The sequence below is a fragment of the Bos indicus genome, chromosome 25 (genome assembly GCF_029378745.1).
Source record: "Bos indicus isolate NIAB-ARS_2022 breed Sahiwal x Tharparkar chromosome 25, NIAB-ARS_B.indTharparkar_mat_pri_1.0, whole genome shotgun sequence".
Lineage (NCBI taxonomy): Eukaryota > Metazoa > Chordata > Mammalia > Artiodactyla > Bovidae > Bos > Bos indicus.
In genome coordinates this window covers 23919945-23944886 of record NC_091784.1, presented here as the reverse complement: position 1 = coordinate 23944886, position 24942 = coordinate 23919945, and the positions used below count along the sequence as shown (strand labels likewise).

The 24942-nt window shown below is 41.5% G+C and overlaps 1 long non-coding RNA gene across 1 annotated transcript in view; it reads right to left on the bottom strand.

Moving 5' to 3' along the window:
* The window catches only part of LOC139179721 (uncharacterized), a 60384-nt gene that overhangs the window by 11466 nt on the left and 23976 nt on the right, over positions 1 to 24942 (bottom strand). Inside the window, exon 3 of the long non-coding RNA XR_011564052.1 lies at positions 19195 to 19653. This is a non-coding gene — a long non-coding RNA (uncharacterized lncRNA). The remainder of the gene's footprint in view (positions 1 to 19194; positions 19654 to 24942) is intronic.

Here is a 24942-nt window from a genome sequence, read left to right as displayed (position 1 = left end):
TCATGGCTGCAGTCACCATCTGTAGTGATTTTGGAGCCCAGAAAAATAAAGTCTGACACTGTTTCCACTGTTTCCCCATCTACTTCCCATGAAGTGATGGGACCAGATGCCATGATCTTCGTTTTCTGAATGTTGAGCTTTAAGCCAACTTTTTCACTTTTCACTTTCACTTTCATCAAGAGGCTTTTGAGTTCCTCTTCACTTTCTGCCATAAGGGTGGTGTCAGCTGCATATCTGAGGTTACTGATAATTCTCCCGGCAATCTTGATTCCAGCTTGTGTTTCTTCCAATCCAGTGTTTCTCATGATGTACTCTGCATATAAGTTAAATAAACAGGGTGACAATATACAGCCTTGACGTACTCCTTTTCCTATTGGGAACCAGTCTGTTGTTCCATGTCCAGTTCTAACTGTTGCTTCCTGACCTGCATACAAATTTCTCAAGAGGCAGATCAGGTGGTCTGGTATTCCCATTTCTTTCAGAATTTTCCAGTTTATTGTGAACCACACAGTCAAAGGCTTTGGCATAGTCAATAAAGCAAAATGGATGTTTTTCTGGAACTCTCTTGCTTTTTCCATGATCCAGCGGATGTTGGCAATTTGATCTCTGGTTCCTCTGCCTTTTCTAAAACCAGCTTGAACATTGGGAAGTTCACCGTTCACATATTGCTGAAGCCTGGCTTGGAGAATTTTAAGCATTACTTTACTAGCGTGTGAGATGAGTGCAATTGTACGGTAGTTTGAGCATTCTTTGGCATTGCCTTTCTTTGGGAATGGAATGAAAACTGACCTTTTCCAGTCCTGTGGCCACTGCTGAGTTTTCCAAATTTGCTGGTATATAGAGTGCAGCACTTTCATAGCATCATCTTTCAGGATTTGAATAGCTCAACTGGAATTCTATCACCTCCACTAGCTTTGTTAGAAAGTGATGCTTTCTAAGGCCCACTTGACTTCACATTCCATGATGTCTGGCTCTAGGTCAGTGATCACACCATCATGATTATCTGGGTCATGAAGATCTTTTTTGTACAGTTCTTCTGTGTATTCTTGCCATCTCTTCTTAATATCTTCTGCATCTGTTAGGTCCATACCATTTCTGTTCTTTATCGAGCCCATCTTTGCATGAAATGTTGCTTTGGTATCTCTCATTTTCTTGAAGAGATCTCTAGTCTTTCCCATTCTGTTGTTTTCCTCTATTTCTTTGCATTGATCGCTGAAGAAGGCTTTCTTATCTCTTCTTGCTATTCTTTGGAACTCTGCATTCAGATGCTTATATCTTTCCTTTTCTCCTTTGCTTTTCGCTTCTCTTCTTTTCACAGCTGTTTGTAAGGCCTCCCCAGACAGCCATTAAAAACTGTAACTTAAACACATAAATGTTTTGCTAAAGATTCATTTGGAAATTAGTCCATTTTACTTTCTTTTTTTTAAATTTATTTTTAATTGGAGGTTAATTGCATTACAATGTTGTGTTGGTTTCTGCTGTACAATAACGTGAATCAGCTCTAAGTTATGAGCTGCTTTTAATCAATAGACTATAGGGGAAGTGACACTGGGCCAAGATTTAAGGAAGCCTAGAAGATTCTACTTTCATGTATTTGAGAGCTCACACCCATCTTGTAAGAATCTGGTTCATCTGTTGGAGAGATCACATGGAAAGGCCAGGGAGAGAGACACACATGGTTGCAGGTGGAGGGAGGGTGTGGAGAAAGGGAGGAGCCACCACAATCGGCAGAATTTTGAACAAATGAAATGGTTGTTGTCCTAGGCCACTGAGTCTTGGGGTAGTTTGTACACATCAATAGATCACTGAAACATCTGTAAATTACAAGTTTGTGTCCTCAGTTAAAATTGCTGTGTTACTTGATGTGCTGTGCTTAGTCACTCAGTTATGTCCAACTCTTTGTGACCCCATGGACTGTAGCATGCCAGGCTCCTCTGTCCATGCAGATTCTCCAGGCAAGAACACTGGGGTGGGTTGCCATGCCCTCCTCCAGGGGATCTTCCTGATCCAGGGGACCAGACCCATATCTCCTGCATTGCAGGAGGATTCTTTACCAGCTGAGCTACCAAGGAAGTCCATGTTACTTTATACACCTATCTAAATATATTGACTAGGGCTTCTCAGGTGTCTCAGTGATAAAGAATCCGCCTGCCAATGCAGGAGATGTGGGTATAGTCCCTGGGTCAGGAAGATCCCATGGAGAAAGAAACAGCAATCCACTCCAGTATTCTTGCCTGGGAAATCCCATGGACAGAGAAGCCTGGTGAGCTACAGTCCATGGGTCACATGACTGAGTGACTAAACAACAGTAAATGTATCAGCTAGTCTTTGATCCCATTTTGTGATCCATCCAAAAATACATCATAAATTGCAGTATTTGCTTAGGAAAATAAATTCAGAGAAAAAACGCATCAAGCTATTCATATTGGTTATTTCAAGAGTGTGTATTATGGAGGAAGAGGCTTTCAACTTTCATTATATTTTTCTGTAATGTTTGAATTTTATATCACAACATGCATTATTTGCCTCATTTTACTCCTTACTTTAGAGGAAATTTTTTAACATCTCACAATTATGTGAACACTGGCTTGCTTTCTTTTTGCTATAGGTGTAAATGTGTACCAGTTTTACTTATTTTATGTTAAGTATATGTATCTTTATTGTTATGCAACCAAATGTTTAAAAATCAGCATTGGATTTTCAAATGTATTGATTATCTATTTTTCATTTATCTAAATTAAGTATTTTTTATCCTTTGATCTGTTAACCTAATATTTATGGTCATTAGGTTATATATCAAATGATCCATGTATTACTGATTGTCCTGGTAAAAGAAAAATCTTAATACAGTAGGGGATCTGCCATAGGAGAATTCCATGAAGAAGGATTGGGGTTTGAGAGAGAAGCAGATCAGCGTCCCCAAGCTCCTTCCAATTGGCCCAATAGACAAGGAGTCTACATATTCAGAGCATAAGCACTTTCTGAATTCTTCAAATAAAAACCCATGTCACACCAAATGCCTTTTAATCACAATCCACATTCACTGCCTGAGCTACAGTGATTTTCAACTGTGCTAACAGAACCCAACCAAATAGTTCAAGCAAACACCATAAAAGATGTTGTGTTAGGGAAAGAGAGGTATGAGGCTAAATAAACAAAGGAACTAACCCCAAATGAAATAGAGTTAATACAAGAAAATCAGAAGAGAATTCTAAAACAAGTATAGTTGACACACTAAGAAATATTTGAGTAGATATTACATTCTCAAATCAAAATTAGACTGCCAACAATAAAAATAAGCAGAATTCTTGAAATTTAAATCATGAATACTAAATTGAAAACCCAACATAAAAGCTGAGTAGCAGGACAAATGAAGAACACAGGAGCAGGACACATGAAGACCACTTTGGGGATCCAGAAATCACAACAGGTTTTTCTCTAGAATGTAGCACTAAAGTAAAATTAAGAATTTCTCTACACCTGACACCCTCTCCATCCATCCAACATAGCTCGAAAATTTGAAGTCACCTTGTTGAGCATGCCCTTGGAGCAGGAAGACAGAGGCTGTCACTTCACTTTAAAATAATCTTTAAATAAAGTTTTTAAATTAAAATTTAAAATTTTAATAAAATTAAACATATAAATAATATCTTTCAATGAAATTTGAATATTACATGGAATATGCTAAAATAAGACTTTTCCATGGTTTGAGGTGAACTGAGTGACTAATAATGACCAGGAAAATCCTGACGCTTCCCTGGGACCTCTCTCAGGGCTCTAGAATGGGTTTGAACAAACAGCAGAAAACAAGAATAAAACTGTCAAATGATTACCCCTACAGTCCTGCTAGTTCCATCTAATGGCTTCATTTGGTTTTCAAACTATAGAGTACATCGGAAACTCCAGAAGAGCTTGTTAAAAGTAGATCCGGAGGCCCCAAGCCTCAAAGAGTCACACTCAGGAGGCCTGGAGGAAATGCAGCAATCAGTATTTTAAACAACCCCCACCAAATAATTCTAACCAAGTTTACTTGCTCACCACACCTTAAATAATACTCTTCAAACCCACAGCCCAACCTACAATTGCTTTCCTCTGTGCCTCAACGCAGGCTTTTCATTTCCCTTAAAAATCCATTTCAATAGCCCAAAATGCCATTTCTTTAGCAAAGCTCTCCTGGATCCCCTTCTGGGCTCCTATTTTCTTCCTGTACCTGGGGGCATTTGTAACCTCCCCTAAAGTTTAGCACTCTGGATAAAGTCATAGGCTTTGGATTAAAAGCCTGGGGCTCAGGTCCCAGCTTTGCCACTTTACTAGCCATGTGACCTTGACCAGATCATTTAAATGTCACAGGCCAAAGCAACAGTTGAGAACGGGAGACTAGAAGCCCAAGATGCTGGAATGAGAATATACATACAATAAATCCAAAGGACCAGAGGTGAGAAATGAGGTTAGAGCTGCAAATCAGGGGAAGAGTTCAAACCAGGGACAAGGAAGAGAGAAGAAAGAAAACGTTGAGGTAAAGAAATCAGCAAAACAGAAAGGAAGATAAGAAATCAGCTGAGAAAGGGGGAGAGATTTGGGTACAGAGCATTTGCAGCTGGCTCATATGACTCACAGGACTCATGAGGGCCACTGTACACACTTCTCCCCTGATCCTCCTTCAGGGACATCACCTTGTACTTAATTTCAGCCACTTCAGTGTTTACACTGGGGAAACTGGCAAACCTTGCAAATCAGAGTTGTTGGTTTTTTTAAGCAAGTTGGTTGTCCAACCTGTCCCAGCCCAGCACTGAGTCTATCTAAGGAGATCAATTGTTCTTAAGCACCAAATTTTGTGAGTCATCTTTTTTGGCAGGCAGGTTCACACAAACAGGCAGAATAAGCTCATTCAAATGGCCATTTGTTTTTGTTCAGCTGCTAAGTTGTGTCTGACTCTTTGCGATCCCAGGGACTTCAGCGTACCAGGCTTCCCTGTCCTTCACCATCTCCCAGAGTTTGCTTAATTTAATGGCCATTGAGTTAGTGATGCCTTCCAACCATCTCATCCTCGGTCTCCCCCTTCTTCTCCTGCCCTCAATCTTTCCCAGCATCAGGGTCTTTTCCAATGAGTCAGCCCTTTGCATCATGTGGCCAAATGGCCACTGAGGGGAAAGGAATGAATGCACAGATGCATGAATGAATTTTCCTGAAGGTGTTCCTAACATGAATTCCTAATGGAAAGGAATTATAAGTATTTTAGTAATTGCAGCTTTTTTTTTTTTTTTTAACTGGAGGATATCCTGTTTATTTTTTTTTAATTTTTTTTAATTAATTTTATTTTATTTTTAAACTTTACATAATTGTATTAGTTTTGCCAAATATCAAAATGAATCCACCACAGGTATACATGTGTTCCCCATCCTGAACCCTCCTCCCTCCTCCCTCCCCATACCATCCCTCTGGGTCGTCCCAGTGCACCAGCCCCAAGCATCCAGTATCGTGCATTGAACCTGGACTGGCATCTCGTTTCATACATGATATTTTACATGTTTCAATGCCATTCTTACAATGCCAATGTAATTGCAGCTTTTCAGGTGGCAAATGAGAGAGGCATTCCCCACAGTCTGCAGTCAAGAACTCAAGCATCATTATTCAATCACAGACACCTCTTCATGAAGCAAATAAATAGATATTTCCATGGAATTTGGCAAAGCCAATTTTTGCAACCTCCTTTCCCTTTTAGCAAGGAGAGTGGGAAAGTTCATGATGGAAGTTTCTCAGCTGAATGAAAGTCATAAACAAACATGGACTGGACTCCCCCAGTAGATGAAGACTCTCTGATTGCTCCAGGATCAAATACATTAATACAAATCTGAGGTCTGACAGATTTCAGACCTCAGCAGTCTCTCTGCACTCTCTCCACCAAAACCATTTCAGCTGACTTGATCAAGGAATATGCTACTGATTTTTTAACATTTGGACAGGAAGTGGTAGTGGGCAAATGGTTAACTTAAGCCAAGACTGGATTACAATTTATCTCTGAGAGCCATAACATACTTTCTGCCTCTTTGCATATGTGCTAAGTTGCTTCAGTCATGACCAACTCTATGCAACCCTATGGACTATAGCCTGCCAGGTTCCTCTGACCATGGGATTCTCCAGGCAAGCATACTGGAGTGGGTTGCCATGCCCTCCTCCAGGGGATCTTCTCAAACCAGGGATGGAACTCACGTCTCTTATGTTTCCCGCATTGGCAGGCAGGTTCTCTACCATCAGCGCTACCTGGGAAGCCCTTGTGCCTCTTTACCTGATCTATAACCATGTAGTTAGTGTAGACTGAACATGGATTGGTATATGCTTTAGAAAAAGCCAAGGATGTACCTAGAGGTTATCATGCTAAGCGAAGTCAGAAAGAGAAAGACAAATACCACATGATGTCACTTATATGTGCAATCGAAAATACAATGCAATTCAATGTATCTGTGAAACAAAAATAGACTCAGAGATACAAAGGATGACTTGTGGTTGCCGAGTGAGGGGAGGGGAGGGAAGGAATGGGAGTTTGAGATTAGTGGAGGCAAACTATTATATATAGGATGGATAAACAACAAGGCCTACTGTATAACACAAGGACCTATATTCAATATCCTGTGACAAGCCATATTGGAAAAGAATATGAAAAAGAATATATGTTTAACTGAGTTCACTTTGCTGTACAGAAGAAATTAACACAATATTGTTAATCCACTATACACCAATAAAATTTTTTAAATTAAAAAAAAGAAAAAAGCCAAGGGACTTGCCTAGATTCCTCAACACATTTTGAACTTTACAGATCTTTATTTGGAGGAATCGTTGTATAAACTCACTAAATAATTTTAGTGTATACTTTAAAAAGCTGGAAAATGTGAATGTGTCCTTTAAGTGTATCTATTATCAGAGCAGCAAGACAATAAAACAGCTGCAGGTAGAGCCTAAGTTGCGATGCTTGACACCTACAGGTGCTCAATAAATTCTTGGTGTTGAGTGGATGTGGAGGAGAGAGAAGAAGAAAGCTTGTAGGAAGGCTCTCTCTTATCCTTTTTCATCTTAGACCAAGCTGCTCAAAAACAAAACATGATTAGTTAGGAATCAAATGTTCTCCTTCCTGGGAAGAAGGCTCAGAGGAGGCAAAATGAGCAGGATGCTGTAGGCAGTTATACTGATTAGGAAATTAGGAAGCAAAATAATCTCTTCTCATCAATAAGTGAAAGCAGGTCATTAGAGGCTTCTTGTGAAATGTGAAGACAGTCTCCTGTGAGGACTGTTGATGCTCTAAGGTTCAAACAGCAGAAGCTGAGTCCCATTTGGGTATGAATTCAGGTTTTAAAACTTATCCTTCTCCTGAGTCCTAGTAGTACAATTAGAATTAAATTAAATTGGATCATGAACATTTGAACTGTATAAAGAAAAATACCACATCATATTGAGGCATTCATATGTCTTAAAGTTTTGCTCTAACCCTTCCATATTTTTATTTTTTAATGAAGTATAGTTGACATATACTAGTTTCAGGTGTACAACATAGTATCTTGATATTTTTATAGATTATATATTGGCTATATTCCCTGTGCTGTACATTACATTCTTGTAACTAATCTGTGTTATACCTAACAGTCTGTACCTCTTAAGCCCCTTTACCCCTGTTTCCCCTCCTCCCACTCCCTCCCTTCTTGCAACCACCCATCTGTTCTCTGTACTCTATTTCCTTTGTAATGTTTGTTCATCTGCTTGTTCTTTAGATTTTGCATATAGGTGAAAACATATAGTATTTGTGGATATTTTTAAGTGTTTATATTCATAGTCAGTTAATTATGACTTATTTTATTTAGAAGGTTTTTTATTTTTCAGTGTAATTGGCTAAGGTTTGCAGTAGAGACTAAGGAAATGAGCCTCTGATCCACCCCCTTCTCTGAGAACTGCCTTTGCTCTTCTGGACCTCAGCCTCAGTGACTTTCCTTTGTGGTCCTGATTTCCAGCATGGCTGAGTGGATCAGCATGAACACTGGCTCAGGCTGAGACAAATTCTCTCTGGAGAATTTGAACTTGGGAAGCGAGGAACAGACTCTAGGGAGTGTGGGAGGATGTTTGAATGCTAGACACGTAACTTGGGAGTTTGGGGCCAACTAAGGGTTTATTTAACTTATATGCAGACTATATCATGTGAAATCCTGGGCTGGATGAATCATAAGCTGGAATCAAGACTGCTGGGAGAAATATCAACAACCCCAGAAATGCAAATGATTCTACCCTAATGGCAGAAAATGAAGAGGAACTAAAGAGCCTCTTGACGAAGGTGAAAGAGGAGAGTAAAAAAGCTGCTTAAAATTCAACATTCAAAAAACTAAGATCAGGGCATCCAGTCCCATCACTTCACGGCAAATAGATGGGGGTGGCGGGAAATGGAATAAGTGGCAGATTTAATTTTCTTGGGCTTCAAAATCACTATGGATGGTGACTGCAGCCATGAAATTAAAACATGTTTGTTTCTTAGAAGAAAGGCTATGACAAACTTAGCATATTAAAAAGCAGAAACATCATTTTGCCAACAAAGATCCATCTAATCAAAGCTATTGTTTTTCTAGTAGTCATGTATGGATATGACAGTTGGACCGTAAAGAAAGCTGAGCACCAAAGAATTGATGCTTTCAACTGTGGTGCTGGAGAAGACTCTTGAGAGTTCCTCAGGCTGCCAGGAGATCAAACCGGACAATCCTAAAGGAAATCAACCCTGAATATTCACTGGACGGACTGGTGCTGAAGCTGAAGTTCCAATACTATGGCCAGCTGATGCAATGAGCCCACTTATTAGAAAAGACCCTCATCCTGGGAAAGATTGAGGGCAGAAGGAGAAGAGGGTGACAGAGGATGAGATGGTTGGATAGCATAACCGACTCGATGGATATGAGTTTAAGCAAGCTCCAGGAGACAGTGATGGACAGGGAAGCCTGGCATGCTGCAGTCCATGGGGTCACAAAGAGTTGGACATGACTTAGCGACTGAACAACAACAACAAAGGTCTGTAAAAGCGGACAGAGCCAGTTTAGTGCAAGAGTATAAAGCACATATGCCGACCAAAAAGTAGAGATGGAAATAAGAGACCTGAGAACAAGAAACAACTCCCTGGGTTCCCAATGGCTTGACAGATTCTGCTTCTGGCCTCCCCGGGTTCTAACTGTTCTTATGTGAAGAATCCCAGCATTCCTTCTAGAAAATCTTTTTTAACTGAAGCAAGTTGAAAGTGGGTTTCTGTCACTAATCACCAAAAGCAGCAGAAGCTAAGTATTCTGACACAGTTACTCCTAGCCCCTGGGAAAACCTCACTGGTCCAGCAGCCACAAGTCAGGCATCACCTGTATCCTATGCTACTGTTGTTGTTGTTGCTCAGTCATGTCCAACTCTTGGTGACCCCATGAACAGCAGCACACCAGGCTTCTCTGTCCTCCACTATCTCCTGGAGTTGGCTCAAACTCATGTCCACTGAGTCGGTGATGCCATCCAACCATCTCATCCTCTGTCATTAGGCAAGAACAAAACAGAGGTGCGTCCTGGAGCTGGACGAGTGCCTGGATCCTAGTCTCAGGTCTACCTCAATCCAGCCATGTGACCTGGAGCACACTGTACACCTCACTGTGCCTTTGCTTCCTCTTCTACAGTATCCCAAGTCCACCTCTTTCCATTTGCAAGGTGCTGAGTGGGTCCTCAGTAGATACTGATCTTCTTCCATTAAAGTGACAGTTTCTTCCACTTAGGAAATGTGGGGGTTTAGCTCCTCTATTGATCTGATTTTTCCTTTGAGACTTTGAGCTCTTACAATAAAGATCTTAAAAAATACCCAGAGTCTTTCATGCTCATTCAGGGTCCATTTCAAAAGATGGAGCCAGGCTGCCTGGCAGCATGGATCTACTGGTTGTCTTGCTGCAAGACAGAAACGAACCAAATAACATGAAGGGACATGATCAGGGAATGGAGGATTTTATAAGCTTTATCACATTTAATCCTTACAAACAATCATATTCCTAATATACAGATGAGCAAAATGAGTCCAGAGTATCTTAGTAACTTTCCCAGGTGTCACAGGGGACAGCTGGGAGGGCCAGAACTATACTCAGGTCTGAGTGATCTTAACCACTGCTCTCAATTTTCCCACTGCCTGCAGCTTGGTATACAACCCACCCTTGACCTTTGCAGAAATTCTACTGTCCAGACCTTGTTTTTGTGGCTTTTATATGACTCACTGATCTTCCAGAAAGCAAGCAATGGGGAAATGCACCACTTTCCCTCATCCAGATATGAAATCCTTCCTGACTGTGACTGCTATCTCCATCCCTTCACCTCTCCATTATCAGTCTCCTCCTCTGGAAAAATAAATTTTAAAATAACATCAACATTGGCAAAGTGTTCTGAGAATGACACAAATAAGCTATGGGAAGCACTTCAGGAAATGTCTAGCAGATAGTGAACACTTGAAAAATGTTGGTTATTAAACACAGCATCTGCTTACCTGCCTTCCCCTGGCATAAGTGGCATCCTTCACTTTGAATCAGATTTACACCTTTATTCAGCAAGGAGATCAAACCAGTCAAGCCTAAAGGAAATTAATCCTGAATACTCATTGGAAGGACTGATACTAAGGTTGAAGCTCCAAGACTTTGGCCACCTGATGCAACAGACGACTCACTGGAAAAGACCCTGATGCTGGGAAAGATTGAAGGCAGGAGAAGAGGGTGACAGAGGATGAGATGGTTGGATGACATCACCGATTCAATGGACATGAACTTGGGCAAACTCCGGGAGGTGGTGAGAGACAGGGAGGCCTGGTGTGCTGCGGTCCATGTGGTCGCAAAGTCGGACACGACTTGGTGACTGAACAACAACAACACCTTTATTCATTTATTCCTTTAATCCACAAACAAGTATTAGTGACCGTGCTATGAGAGTACAGACATGGGTCTAAATCACCATTTGAAGCTAGGGAAGTGAAGAAATAGGGAGGGGTGTTCAGAGAAAGAATAATGTAGTTTAAGACTAGGATGCAGGAGAAGATATAACACATTCTAGGGAACAAGTAGCTCATTTTAAGACATAAAGTTAGAGCATATCATTCTTAGGATCAGAATGATTGATAGTTTTCCATATCACTCACAGTTGTGATATAAGCTGAGGTCATCACAAGGAATGGTCTACAAGACCTCTGATGATGTGCCTCTGCCCACTTCTCTCTGCCCTGCTCTCCTCCAACCCACCAGCCTTCTCACAGATCCTTGAAATCATCCCCAGGGCCCTTGCACTTACAGCTCCTCCTCCAGATATCCGCATGTCTCAATATCTCAGCTCCTTCAAGTCTTCATTCAACTATCACCTGAGATATATCAGTGAGATATTCCCTGAACACCGTCTTTTAAACTGTCCCACCCTCTCCTCTCACCCCCTACTCCTTTCTTGCTTTAAGTCTCTCCACTGAACTTATTGCCTTCAGATAGGTTCCATTTGTCTACCCAACTAGAATGAAGCTCTGAGATTTTGTTTCTGTTCACTGTTACATTCTCAGCACAAAGAAAGGACTGTTCCTGGCACCTTGATAAAGGTTAATTGAATGAATGAATGTGGTCGGTCACAAAATGGCTAAAACAAAAGAGAAGTTGTCAAGAGCCAGATCACAGGGAGGCCTGTGGGCTAAGACAAGGAGATGGAATCTAAGCTTAAATCCTGTGAGGAACCATGAGGGGTGACGGCAGGGTGTGGTGTGATCAGAGTCACACTGTAAACAATCCCTTAGACTAGGGTGTGGAGAACAGGACAGGCAGCGAGACCATTTCAGAGACTGAAGCTGTGATCTCCATGAGAAGTCAAGAAGGCCTTAATGGAGGCTGTGAGCACAAGGCTGGGGGAGAAGGAGCCGAGTGACAGGCATCTAAAGGGAGAATCTGTGGGGCATGGTGACTGGCTGACAATGGCAAATACCTAAGGGGGGCAGGCGGTGTCTTAAATGACTCCTTTGGTTTCTTTTAGAGAATATGAGTGGCAATTTGAAGAAGGAGCGAGTTTGATTTTGCATATATTGAATTTTATGTGCCAATAAAGATGCCCGTAACTAGTCACAGAGATTTGATGTTTAGTGGAGATCTGAGTTAGACCAAGGAATCTCATTGCATAAACGGTATTTGCAGGGGTTCCAACTGAAATCGTAGGTCCTGGAATTGTAATGGAAGCCTTACAGTGGCACCCTACAGTGTAGGGGGTGAGAGATGGTAGGAAGTATAAATAAAAACTGATAGGAATCCAATGGGAAACAGATTTTACTCTCTCTCCAGGTAGAACTTGGAATGCGTTATTCTAACATAATCCCCTATGGTAACTGACCCTGCATAATAATTAGGTACAGTGCTATTGGTCATCTACATTGTGGGTGAATTTGGTCTTGTGTGCCAGCATAGGAAACTAACCACCTGCTGCATAATACTGTTTCCCTGATAAAATGTATAGCCCATTCACAAGCTGAGGACTGCTGACACTACAAGATGAGAAATCCTCATAGCAGCCCACATTTTTCAGAATTCCAGCTGTACCTTGTGAATTCTTCCACCTGAAGGACAACTGTTTCATAAAATGTGAGTAAAGTATGTTTCTAATTCCCAAATGGGTTGCTGATGCTGAGGAATGTAGATCATCTACATAGTATCACAGCTGAAGCTCTGAGATGGGAGGGATCCTTGAGCAGTACAGCACAGAGGAAATAGAGGTGAGCTCCTAAGGCATGTTAACTGAACTCTGGGAACACAAATATCTGAGAGTACATTATAAAACTTGGTAAATGTGTTACACACAGAGTCTGTGGAATTCATAGTGCAGGATCTGGATAAAACAACTGGCTATAAATAGTCGGGACCTTTACTTACTTCCACAGCCCACACCCAGATCTTGGTTTCTAATGGTGGTGGTTTAATCACGTCATGTCCAACTCTCTGTGACCCCATGGACTGTAGCGCACCAGGCTCCTCTGTCCATGGGATTTCCCAGGCTAGATTACTGGAGTGGGTTGCCATTTCCTTCTCCAGGGGATCTTCCCAACCCAAGGATTGAACCCAAGTCTCCCACATTGCGGGTGGATTCTTTACAGTCTGGAGCCACCAGGAAAGCCTGGTGGGATCTTTGGGTTGTCACTAAAAAAAACTCAACCTGATTTAAGAAAAAGAGAGAAAGAAAGGAAAGGAAAAGAAAAGAAAGGATGGAAGAAGTTAGGAAGGAAAAAGAGGGAATGCTATTGGCTCACATATCTGTAAAGTCAGGGGAAAACTTCTACAGCTTCAGGCATTACTGGATCCTGAATGATGGTTTCTGGTCAGTTTAGCTTTCTACCATCTCTTGACTGATTTCTTGTGTGTTGGCTGCTTGCCGAGCAAGCTGACCCTTCACAGAAGCAAGATGCCTGTCATTAGTTTCAGGTTTATGTTTTATTTTCCCAACACATTCACAGAAAGAGGATGCCTCTTTTCCAATCACTCTAACAAACGGAGTGAACACAAGTGATTGGACGAGCTTGGGTCACGTGCCATCCCTAAAGTGACACTAACACACAGAGGGAATAGAATCCATATCAGCCACACCTGAGTTACATGCAACCTAAAATGCAATCAGACCTGAAGTAGGAGAAATAAGTGATTCCCCAAGGAAATTATGGATTCTATTACCAGAAGGAGGATTAGATGCTGGGCAGCAAGAATACCAGATGTCTCAGGGGAACCAGGCTGGAGAAAAACCTTCCTTAGGGGCTTCTCTTCCCAGAAGGCCTCTTTAAGGGCTGATCCAAAGGTGTTAGTGATCTCAGGGAGTCAAAAAAAATTAAAAAATTTCACATTAAGTGTAGAGAGAATGAGTTTGACTGAGGACATATCTCCCACCTATGAATGGGAGAATGCCTATCTCCAACCTTTCTGTTTCACCCACCTTCTTCTGCTATAAGACCCAACAAGTTGACTTTAATACCCAGCCTTCCCCCGTATCCAGTGTCACATTGATCTCTGCTGTTATTTGGCAGAATGATTGAGAAGGAGAAAATAAGAAATTAAGTTTGGCAATTCTTGAGATTGGTGCTGAGTATGGAAACAAAAGTTACTTCTGAAACTTGTGGGTGTGCTTTCTTTTAATTTGGCTGCACTGAATCTTAGCTGTAGCACATGGGATCTTTAATTGTGGCATGCAGGATCTTTTAGTTGCAGCATGTGGGATCCAGTTCCCAAGCCAGGGATCAAACCCGGGCCCCTGCACTGGGAGCCAGATCTTAGCCACTGGATCATCAGGGAAGTCCCTATAGGTGTACTTCCATGTAGAGTCTACCCCCACTTCCCCTCACTCTAGAAATTCATACTGTATGTGGCTCACCCTCAGGTCATACTTCTTTAAAAAGATGAATTGTTATTCTACATGCAGGGAGATTGAATGATAGGGCCTGCCACATCCTCTATTTTCTGTGACAGGGAAAGGGGGATGGGTTGGAGCAAAGAAGGACTGGGGTGGACTCAGCTCAGGCACCAGCCAAGGGACCAGTGTTGGTAGTTGGTTTAGTAAAGCAGGCTGTACAGGTCACAGGATGGGTCTAAGATGAGAAAAGTAAAGTCCTAAGTAGTGACAGGGATACCAAGAGAAGGCAAATGAGGAGTCTAAGGACACTGCATGAAGCAACACAGGCTCCAGAGTCCACGATCCAGTTGCTCTAACAGAAGTGCTGCAGCCAGGTGGGAGAGTGTGAGAGTCGGTCCCTAGAGGTGATTCAAGCTCAAAGACAACAGGAATTAACAAGGAGAGAACGCATAATGAAAGCCGAGTAGGTACATACTAATGTATGAATGGACTCGTGTAGATAATACATGGGACTCTGGAGTAGGGCCAAAGTCATGATGCTTGGACATTCCTCCATAAATCTAAAAATGTAGCCCTTTAAATTCAACCTCTGATATCAACCAATAATATGTTCAAAAACCTTCCTAAGTCCTCCTCTACCGGAGCCAACTTTATAGCCTGATGTTAAAATAGTGTTTTCCCACGAATTCTTTATTAAACTTGTTTCTTGACTTATGATCTGTCAACAAAGGGGTTGTTGTCTCCTAAAATATGGATCCAGCTTTTTTAAGGCCCACACCTTGGCTGGGCACTCCTTTAAGAAAGCTTCCTCTTTTGATGGCTATTTTTCTGCTGAAACAGATCATCAATTCTTTCAGTCTGTCTTCTTGTCATGCCTGAAGCATTTATGCCTTACTTAAGCCTTTCATTATAATCAGCTGCCCTTACTTTGCTATTCCCTGCAAGGGCTTTGCCTCAATCACATAAGCATTAGAACAACTGCCCTTTTAGCTATGGATCAAGTTTTCTTTGGGGTGCCCTATGTAAATGAGAACACTTCAAAATGCTAATTTATAATAAGTCAAAAGTTGACTGACAGAGTAATAATACTACTGCTATGAGTGGACTGTTGAGAGGCTAAAAGAATGGATCAAGAAAGAACACAGCTGGGAAGAAGAGGTGAACTGATCAAAAGCAAGGACAGAAAAGGAAGAAAGAGAAACACAGGCAGTGGCTGCCATCAGAGGTGTGGGGATTCTATTAGGCTGGAACTGGCAGGGGAAAAGACAAATTTCTTTGTTACCATCATGATAGCTGTGTAACAGAAAACAATATAAGATTTGGAAGTCTCCAGGAAAAACAAATGAATTTGATAGAGTAACTGATAGGATAAAGCACTTTTAAAAACTATGTATATGAGAAAGGCAAGTATTACAAATAAAAAGGACAAAAGAAGGATAATCGGAAATTTTTCAAGATAAGAAATATAATCACTGTATACCTTTTGACTCTTCATAACAATAATAGATATTGTTCACCAGTATTCATACGATTAGTTTACCCTTGAAGAACACAGTTTGAACTGCATAGTTCCATTTATACACCAATTTTTTTCAGTAAATATATACTACAGTACTACATGACCCACGATTGGTTGAACCCATGGATGTAGAACCATGGATACACAAGGCCAAATCTAAAGTGATACATGGATTCTTGATTGTGTGGTATCAGCATTGCTAATCCTCATTTGGCTCAAGGTTCAATTATATAAACAGTGGCATCACTATAGTAGTAGGATGGGAGATAGGGAGTATAAGTGAGCTAAATCCTCAACTATTACTTCAGGATGTACAAAAATAATACCTGAAGTTGATACATCAAGAAATAGGTAAAGGAACTTATCATTTGGGAAACAGCTTGAAGAGTTCAAAACAGCTGCCTTCAGAGAACAGGAAAGGAGGGTGGAACAGAGACTGTTGCTTCTCATCACAGTTCTTGTGTTATCTAACTACTTTTAGTTAGCACCGGACTTAGTGTCAGGAAAAGTTTTACCAAGGACCTGCCCTGTGCTAAGTATTGTTGTTACTTAGTAAGTTGTGACCGACTCTTGTGACTCCATGGGCTGTAGCCCGCCAGGCTCCTCTGTCCCCAGGATTCTCCGTGCAAGAATACTGGAGTGAGTTGCCATTTCGTCCTCCAGGGCATCTTCCCGACCCAGGGATCAAACCCACGCCTCTTGCATCTCCTGCGTTGGAGGGCAGATTCTTTGCCACTGAGCCAAATGACAAACACTTCTCTGGCTTACTGCCAGATACGAAGCACTTCACATTTATCAACTCCTTCAATCTCTGCAACAACTTGATGAAGTGGTTAATCTTATTTTTCCCATTTAACAGAAAAGGAAATTGAGGCACAGAGGATGAAAACCTTGCCTGAGGTCACAGTTGAGAGTGGTTGCGCTAGCATCTGAGCCCAGGTAACCCAGCTCATAGCCTCTGCACTTTGCCTGCTCCCTAACAAAACCAAGGCATGGATATTATTATCTCAACTTTGGAGACAAGGAAACATGGGGACATAAAAAATCATTTTCTAAGATCACATAGATAGTGGATAGGATCTGTATGACTATGAGTTTGATTAACTTTAACACTCACGCTCTGTCTCTCCATGGCATCATGCAACTTTGTGTTTAAAAAGATTAGACAGTTGTGAACAAGGCAAGAACATCCATTTCTGTCACTGCTATGTAATACAGTGCTGGAAGTTCTAGCCAGTGCAGTAAGGTAAGAGAAGAAAAAAGGTGAGGAGAGAGAAGAGAAGAGAAAAGAAAAAAGCATACTGATGAAAAGAAAGAGAAAAGGAAGAAATAAAGTGGTCCATATTTACAGAGGACATGATATGCTACATAGAAAATTCCAAGTAATCTACAAAATACAACTAGAATAAATGAGTTCAGCGAGGTGACAGGATATAAGATAAATATTCAAAAATCAGTTCTATTTCTACACATTAATAATAACATATAAAAGCCAAAATTTAAAATACAATACCATTTATAATCACTCCCTTCTGCCCAGGTGACACTTGATGTGCTGAGACATGAAGAGTAAGGAGTCTATAGAGACTAAAGCAGGAATGATCAAAGTAAAAGAAGTAAAACACAGGCTCTGATGTGATGGAATGAGTCTGAAAGTGTTCCAAGAACTAGAAAAAAGTCCAGTACAGCTGAAGCAAAATGAGTAAGATGGAAGAATGGACTGAAGGGAGTTTGGAGAGAGAAGCAGGAGCCGTGGAACCTTGAAAAGGCATAGTGAGGCATCTTCTCCTCGGGAAATGATTGAGGGGAAATGAAACAATTTGATTTCACTTCAGATTGAACGATCACTCTGGACACTGCAGAGACAGCTTTGGAGAGGAGCAAGAATGAAGACAAGAAAAATGGGTGAAGATCATCACTGAAGTAAATAATCCAGGAAAGAGATAATGGTGCTGATTCTAGCTAAGATAGTGGCAGGAAAACAGGGGATTAAGAATGAATTTTGGAGGTAGAGTCAGCAGTACCTGTTGATGGACTGAAAAAAAAAAAAAAGAGGACAAGGAAAAGGGAGGGGATCAAAGACAACTCCCAGGTCTTTGGCTTCAGCAACTGGAGAAACAATTACGCTATTTGCTAAGATGATGAAAAACAAGGGAGAAATAAGTAAGCAGAGGAATGCAGCTGAGAAATCAAGTTTTCAGTGCGGGACATAATAAGACTGAAATTCCTAAGGGACAATCAAGTGAACATGACAAGTAGACTCTCCGGATCCAAAAGAGAGCTGAGATACAGACTGAAAGGGGACAACTTCAGCATATAGATGGGTGGTTCTTGATTCTGGCTGCTCAATACGTTACCTAAAGGGCTTTTCAAATGTGCTACTGCCCAGACGTTACCACCATATCAACTAAATCAGAAGCTCTGGAGGTAGAAACCAGACATCAGACCTTCTGAGGAACTCTTAGATTTAGAGATTAGAGGAAGGAGAGGGACCAGCAAAAGAAGATTGAGAAGTGGCCAGTGATAAAGGAAGATGCCCAGGAGCTATGGCTCATGGAAGCTGAGTGGGGTATATTTCAAAAAGGAGATAAAACATTGCTACACTGGATGTTATGATAATTCAATGAGCAACACACGCAAAGCACTTTGTAAATTTTTAATTTATAAACACTGGGCTTTCCAGGTGGCGCTAGTGGTAAACAACCTGCCTGCCAATGCAGGAGACAAAATTGATGTGGATTTGATCCCTGGGTTGAGAAGATTCCCTGGAGGAGAGCATGATAACCCACTCCAGTATTCTTGCCTGGAGAATCCCATGGACAGAGGAGCCTGGTGTCCATAGGGTAGGGTTGCAAAGAGTCAGACACAACTAAAGTGACTTAGCACAGCACAAACAAACACTAGATGAGATGTTAGCATCATCTAAGGAGAAAAATTACTCTCCTCCTGGTACAACAGTCCTACCTGGGCCACAGAGGAAGGATATTTCCAACAAACCTGAACCTTAGGTAAATGCTGGCAAGGGAGGTCTACCCCTGGCACTTCTTACACTTAAAAAAAATAATAAAAAATATTATGGCTATGATGATTAAATAAATTTATACCCATTCTCCTTAGCTCAATGCTTAGCATTTCAACATCAGAGTAATAATAGTTATCATTATTATTTGCTCTAACAATACTAAATTATTTCTAATAATAATAAGCATTTATTTCATTACTTAGTATTATTATTAATGCAAACATAGTGCTTTCTATTTGCTAGGCAAAGTTCTAAATGCTTTACATATACTTACTCTGTTAGTATTCCAAAAGGTTAGCTATTGATTTGTTGTTGCTGTTGTTAACTCCAAATGACTTGTTAATTTCAAGTGATTTGGTTTCCCGAGTGGGCACTAGGGGCTTCAGCATCCCAGAACCATTGTTCTGATGTGCAGGTCAATAACAGCCTCATGAGGAGGCTTCTCTGGATGTGGCAGAGAAGATGGGATCTGTCCCGAGGGAAGTCTATGGGCCTCCAGCGCCGTGAGTCAATTCCTAGGACCATATGAAGGACAGCAGGGCTGTCCTATAGGAGAGCTGTGTTCCACAGTGATGTCTGAATTCCTTCATGGAGGCTATGTCATAGGCAAGTTCACATCTGGGCATAGAGACAATTTCATCTGGGTTCTTCAACTCAACTACCGATCACTCATACATTTCAGGTACTTAAGCCTCACATTGGCTTTGGAAAGTAGAGATGGTTATTCCCCATTCTACAAGAGAGGAGACAGAGGCTTAGGTTAAAAACTTGTGCAAATTCACACAACCAGTTAGGATCAGAGTCAGGACTCAAACTGAATACCCTAAATCCACATTCAGACCTTCTTGTCTACCATGCTAATCTATTTTTTTTTACCAAATTTTAAGGAGTTAGAGCTATGGCCAAACTAAAAGAAATCAATGACAAAGACCCCAGAAGAGATCACCTTCAATACACCAAGGGAAAAAAATGGGCAAGGAATATGAACAGGTAATTTGCAGAAGAGAAACACAAATACCAAAAAAAAGAGGTAAATAAAATATAAATTTTAAAAAATATATGTATATTATTTTACACTCATCAGATTCATTTTAAAATGTAAAAGTCAGAAAACAATAAGCACTAGAAAGGATAATGGGTACAACCCTTAGACATTGCTGTTGGAAGCTATAAATTGATGCATAGAATCCAGAGAACAAAGCAAGGTATCTATAAAACTTAAAAACTCATAACCCCGTGATTCTACTTCTAGATATTGTTCATAGAGAACTTCTCTCATTTGTATACAAGGAGACACATATGAGGATATTTCCTACTGGTAGCATGGGAAAAAGTAACTACTTAAATGTCTCTTTATCAGGGAATGAATAAATAAGATTGTGTATTCATTCCATAGAACACTGTCTAGAAGTTAAAGTGAATAAACTAGATCAATGCATATCATCATGAATGAATCTAAAATATACATACTTGACTGAAAATGGCAAACTGGCAGAATGATACATGAAGCACAATATCAATGAAAGAACTGATCTTTAGAAGCAGAGGTTCTAGGATTAGTGCAGAGTGAAGAGGGAATGTATTTGGAACCAGAGCAATCTTTGGTTAAAACTCTTCAACAAATCATTTCTGAAGTCTCCCCATTTCTTTCTGATATCATCTTTACTTCTGTCTTCCTTTTTTCCCCTTCCAGTTTCTCTCTCTCTCCTAAAAACCCCTAATTTCCATGAATCAGTTTCAAAGAAACTGTAAATTCTCTGACATCAAAAGTAAAGCTTTGTATTTCTAAGTATTATCCCTGGGGAATGGGTCCATAGTTTCCATCAGATTATCTGAAACGTCAGTGTCCCGTTAAGATTAAAAATCCAGAGGAAAAAATTTTTTCAAAAAAACATGCAGTTCTGATACTGTTTCCTTTGTCTATCATGCCCTGGGAGTAACAGTTATTTCTCATCAGAAGAAAAAAATAATAGAGAGAGAAAATGTAAAGTGATTTGTTCTACCCTGTTTCCACTAGCCCCTTGCCCTGGGAGAAAATGCCCTGCCTTTGGAAACGTAAATGTCTCCATGCTCCCCAGGCCTCCCATCCATCATTACAGGCAGGCACGGGCAGCAACAGCCGGCCTGCCACTCATGACCCTTTCCATCAGATGTCTAGCTCTGGCCAGTTTGTTGACAATTATGAAGATTTTTTCCCAACCCAGCCAAACAGCCTCTGCACCATCAGAGCTCTCCAGACCTGGGGAAACTATAAGAGACCAGGAAAACATACCTTGCTTTGTAGAGGACGCCCCAGCAGAGGGCCCAGACCCAGATCCAGACATAGCTACAGGGGCTCCCCAGGGCTCCTCTGTAGCCTGGAGCTCTGGGCCCCACAGTTCTCTAAATTCATAGTCTGTCTGGAGAGACCAGTGGGATAAGGACATTTAATACATATACCTGGGGTGAGGTGAGGGTCAGCCAGGTGGCTCTGCTGAGCTTGGCTGGCTTGCTCACATGGATGTCAACTGGCTATCAGCTATCTGGATTAGCCTCTGCCAGGTGTCCGGGCTCTGCTTTGCTCCAAATGTCTCTCATTCCCTAGCACTCTAGCCGAGGCATGCTCTTACGGTAAATAGGAAAGTACAAGACAGCAAGCACTGAGCCTGCACTAAGCCTCTGCCTGCATCATATCCAATAATACCCCTTTGGTCAAAGCAAGTCACAGGACCATGCCCAGAGTCAAGGACAGAGCTTGTTACCCTGCCCACAGTGAGCAGGCTCTGCAAGCCAGGATCAGGCTCTGCCTTTTATCAGGGATGTCTTTTCAATTTTTTGAGCAAATAAGAGACGACTTTTCACCTATCTGATTAGTGAAGGAAAAAAATTTTTGTAACACTGTGTTCCAGGCACCATGTAAATGAGGACAGGGAGTGTTAAGAAGGGATGTGATGAGGCTTCCGTGGTGGCTCAGTTGGTAAGTAGTCTGCCTGCCAATGCAGGAGATACAGGTTCAGTCCCTGATCTGGGAGGACCCCACGTGCCACAGAGCAAGTAAGTCCATGTGCTTTAACTATTGAGCCTGTGCTCTAGAGCCCAGAAGCCGAAAATACAGAGACCACATGCTCCAGAATGAAGACTACATGCTCCTGAACGAAGGCCACACACTTGTGAATGAAGACTACTGAAGCCTGAGTGCCCTCGAGCCTGTGTTTCCTAACAAAAGAAGCCCACATATTGCAACCAGAGAGTAGCCCCCACCCGCCACAACTAGAGAAAAGCCTGCCCAGCCAGGAAGACACAGCACACCCAAAAATAAATAAATGAAATTATTTACAAAAAAGAAGAAGAAGGGATGTAAAGAAGGTGAGCAAACAAGCCTCACTGAAATCTTGGGTAAGAGTCATACTGGGAGAGGGAAGAGCAAAGCAAAGATGGGCTCCCAAGGGAGAGCTGGAGCCAGGGGAGAATACAGGATTTGAAGGGAGAGAGATGAAAGGGAGACCAGGTTGTACAGGGCCACGGTAAGGAGTTTCTTATAAACTCTTGTACCTTTCTAACCTTTCAAAACCAAATGTGTGTTCCTTTCAAACCCATAATTTTAAAGAACTACAGACAGCAAAAACAACAATCCTGAGCTGCTCTCCAAGATTTCAATATTAATGGATTCTATGAGCATTTTCGGAGAAGGCAATGGCATCCCACTCCAGTACTCTTGCCTGGAAAATCCCATGGACTGAGGAGCCTGGTGGGCTGCACTCCATGGTGTCGCTAAGAGTCGAACACGACTGAGCGACTTCACTTTCACTTTTCACTTTCATGCTTTGGAGAAGGAAATGGCAACCCACTGCAGTGTTCTTGGCTGGAGAATCCCAGGGACGGGGGAGCCTGGTGGGCTGCCGTTTATGGGGTCGCACAGAGTCAGACACAACTGAAGCGACTTAGCAGCAGCAGCAGCAGCATGAGCATTTTATCCTAATTCCTGGCCACCACATCCTCGAGCTTCCTGGAGCCGGCAGAATATTATCATTGTTGAGCACAGGCTGCCCTCTGCTGTTCACTTTTGGATGCGCACCTATGAGTATCCCCTGAAGCAGCAAAGTTATTGTCCCAAGAGAAGGCAGATAAACCATTGTCAGAATGCCTTGTCTTCCTTGCCAGCAAGTTTGATATCTCAGGAAGCCCTTGAAGGACAGAATACAAGAACAGGTCTCCCAAAGCTTTGCACACTCATTTTCCATCATATATTACACTTTTGAAAGGACTCAATTACTACAATGTCAACTTGCTCATTTGGTCCTCCACAAACCCATGCAGGGCAAAGCAGTGGGGCCTTGGTAGCCCATTTTGCAGGTGAGAGGACTGAGGCTTCAAGAGACTGTAAAACTGGCACTCAGTCCCATTAGCCTGTGCATAGTAAACCAGGGTGAGAGTCACGACCCTCCAAGCCCACTCCAGCACAGCTGAAGGGCAGCGAAGGGGAGATGATTTGTTCACAGTCTAAATATGAAACAGAAAATAAAAATCCTTTTTTCAGGATAAAAAGCTGTGACTTGTCATCATACCAACCACGCCTCCTTCTCATGGTCTCTTCCTACCTTGATCCGAGTCCCATCACTGGCCCATAGTGATTCTCTGGTTTCTGATATGAAGATTTTGCAGCTTTTGGCAGAAGGATGGAGAGGCGGGAGAAGGCCGTGACCCTACACTGTGGCCCACGTCACTCTGTACGTCTTGAGGAGCATTTTCTAACTTTAATCTGTGCTTCATTCCAGAGCATCTCCTACTTCTCTATCTATCTTCCCCACCCAGGAAGTAGCAAAAGCTTCTAAGATCCATGCCCTCAGGGTAGAGTTACAGAGATACAAAGAGAAAGAAAAGCATGGGTGCTCACTTTTTTAGTTTTAAAAATAGGCTTTTGAAACTCACAGCAGAGAAAATCATTTGAGGGAAAGGGTTTCTGTTTCTCCAAACCCTAGGCTTAGGGTGTCAGTTATGAAGGCCCTGAAGAACCCAGGCATCAGACTTAGGTCACAGACCACAAAATTAAAGGGTGAGAGGTTATGTTTTCCTGCCCTGGAAAAAGAGGAGAATTCTCAGAAACAGTGAGGGAAAGAAGGTAGTTGAAGCCTGACAATCTGGAAACTTTATCCAAGAAGAAACAAGCTAGGAGACACTTCGCAGAAGGATTTTTTTGGAAGTCGCATGCTGTGTGGAGTGTCATGTAAAACTCTCCATCGCTTCCCGACAAAATCTTCAGTAGGATCTGCACTGCCTATTAATGCTTAGAGAAGTGTGACTTACTTTTCAGGGGATGTGAAAAAAAACAAGTGCTGCGTTACCTGTACCTTAAGGTGAAAACTGAAGTGATACATAAGGAGAAGCCAGTATACCAACTGCTGTAACATCCTTGGCCTTGGGAAGTTCAAACCTGAGAGAATGAAATCTCCTTATCAAAGCCATCATTAAAACATAACTTGAAAAACATGCTAAAGGCTATTCTAGAAATACAAAATATTGTATGTACATATTGGAGACAGTAACTAGCTCTACCTGGGAAACTGAAGAACATTTCACATTTCAAGGTGAAATGATAGCTTGACAGATGGAGAAGTAAAGAGAAAATCGTTCTGTTAGAACTAACAGAACAGTCTCAAAATAGTCACGTTTCTCTTGACTGGGTAACAAAGTAAACAAGGGCAGAATCTTAGGAAAACTGATTGGATTAAATAAATGAATAGGCAATGAGTTAGAGCGCTAAAAAATAAAATACAGATGATAAAAGAAAGCATGAACTACACCGTAATTGTGAGATTTGATTTAAAGAAGAAAGTATTAAACTAAGCAAAGAGGTTTATGTTAATGATGACAAAAGTACAACCCACATGAAGATCTAACCATCATAAATGTTTATACGCCAAATAGCATGTCTTCAGACTGCTTACAGCAAAAACAGCAGAAACTATAAGAATTAGACAAAAACACAGTGTAAATGTTCATTCAGTTCTCTCAGCCCGTGACAGATCAAGTAGATAAGACATTC